Consider the following 2,274-nt stretch of genomic DNA (forward strand, 5'->3'; position numbering starts at 1 on the left):
TTAAAACCGATTTACAGGGTTTCCATTAACTAACTGTCTGTGCACGCGGCGCGCCTTCTGTCTTTTTCAATCGGCGAGCGGCGATCGGAAACCCGGACAGCCGCCCGCGCGGGACCCAGGGATGGGATGGCTTTCCCAGTCCTGTCTCGCTCCCCTGGCGCTTCGGGACGGAACTGGGAAGCTTAATTTGAGCCAAGGGAGAGGGAGAGGAAAGCTATGAAAGCCAGGGGTCCTCAGAACAGGAAGCCACTCAGAAACAAGTTCCATCTACCGTGGAAATTTCTCACCCGGACCAGAGGAAAACCTGGCCCCGGGCGGAAGCCTCGGACTGAAAGCTCTGCCCTTAAAATCCCGCGGGGTCAAAGGGACAAAAAGGAGTAGGTTTGAAATCCCAAAACACCCCTACACACACTGCTGTGGAAGCAAAACGGGGGGTCTGACATTCTGCCAGCACCGTTGCCTCTTTTTACAGCTCCACACCCACCCCGGGACCCCACCCGTTGTCCCTGAGCAGGGAGTCTGGCACTCAGGGTTGCCAAAGTGCACAAAGGCGCACGGGAGGAAGTTTTGGGCACTCACACCAAGACTCAGAGAAGCGCTACAGAAGAGGTTCTGATTACATATGTCTCTGCTCAGCGCAGGCCCTGCGCCCTTTTGGCCTCAGGAAGCCCAGGGGTTACCACTGCCAGGTCGAACTACGGAGGGTTGGCGGGAGGAGGGCCGGGGAGCTGCAGAGGGAACAAAGGAGCAGAGTCCCTGGAATTAACTGCCCACAATAGTGGAATCTGAGGACATTTTCCCAATGTAAACCCCTCTTCTCTATTTGATCAGGCGTCTGCAAATTTGCCTTCCCGCCAACAGGCGTTGATAGTCTCCAAACTAGCCTTTAGAATGACAAGAACTTGCAGGGCGCCCCCCTTCCTGCACCTCTCCCCACGCACAGGGTGCCTCCAGCAAAAGCCAGCGGAAGCAACATAGAGGACTGGAGGGAGAAAATGAAGACAAATGGGAATCGCCACCTCTGCACATTCTCCGAACACACACGGCCCACTAGAAGACCAGCTGGGCAGCTCGCACAAAGAGCCTACACAGTGCATGGGCTTTTTCTCCTTCAAATCCTCACAACCCGATTGTCCGACAAGCCCCCAGTGAGTGAGCACGTGCTGGCGATGGATAGATAACCAGACATGCGCAAAGCAGCGTCACACACAGCCCAGTTAGGCTTGCAGCCCTGGTACCACTGAGCCCCTATCTCGAACTTGTGGACAGCTGACCTTGCACCTGGGCCAGCCTTTCACCTACATCCCCACTCAACACGCGCGGCGTAGGGAGTCTCGTCCAACCAGGCTCAGAGACGCGAGTGGGCGGGTGGCAGCCGCAAGGACAGAGCCTGGGAGCTCTGAGAATTCCCCCCTTGCGACCGTCCAGGCACTCAGCCGAGCCGCACCATGTCCAAGAATTCCCTGGCCAGCCCCGCGGCCTGGAACGGCCAGGGAAGCCCCCAGGACAACACCACCCCCGGCCAGAAAAGGAAAAGTAAAACTGCTGCTTTGCACGCCAGCCCAGGCTGTTTGGGGTTTGCATTTCGCCCAGATGTTTTGTGTGTGTGTGTGTGTGTGTGTGTGTGTGTGTGTGTGTGTGTCTGTGTGTGTGCGCGTGCGTTTTTCTTTCTTTATGGACTCTTACAAAAATTTATGATGGCGGTGGTATTGACTAAGGACTATGTAACTCTAGGTGTTGATTTTCTTGGTTTAAAAAGAGTTCTTTCTTGTTTATTTGACTCTGAGCTGCAAATGCCTCTGTCAGCCCAGGAGATGAGCAGTCGCCCTCCGGAGCCAAGGGCAGTACAGGGCTTCCTTCTAAGGCTGGAGGCCACAGACTGTGTGGAAGGGGCTTCTGCCCCTGTGGGCACGCACATTGCGCTCTCCAGCCCAGAGCGACGTGCTGGGGACCCGTGTGGGCATCTTCTCTTGCTCGAGGCATTGTGGCTCACATACTTAGATTCAAGGCATTTGAAAATAGTTGCTGTAAAGGAGTGTAGGTAACGCAAACCACCGCCTTCAAACGCCCTCTCTCCCTCTTTGCATAGGATCCCTTTGCAACACTTCCAGAGTAGGATGAGAGGAAGAGGAAGGAGGGTGTATCAGGTTGAGGAGAACCCAGACTCTCATCCACAAGCTAATTCAAGTACACTCATCCCCAGGGGACAGAAGTGCGACTCAAATGTATTCGAAGGCGCGGCACAGATCTCCTCTCCTCTCCTCTCCTCTCCTC

Source organism: Propithecus coquereli, unplaced genomic scaffold (genome assembly GCF_000956105.1).
Source record: "Propithecus coquereli isolate 6110/MARCELLA unplaced genomic scaffold, Pcoq_1.0 Scaffold24, whole genome shotgun sequence".
NCBI lineage: Eukaryota > Metazoa > Chordata > Mammalia > Primates > Indriidae > Propithecus > Propithecus coquereli.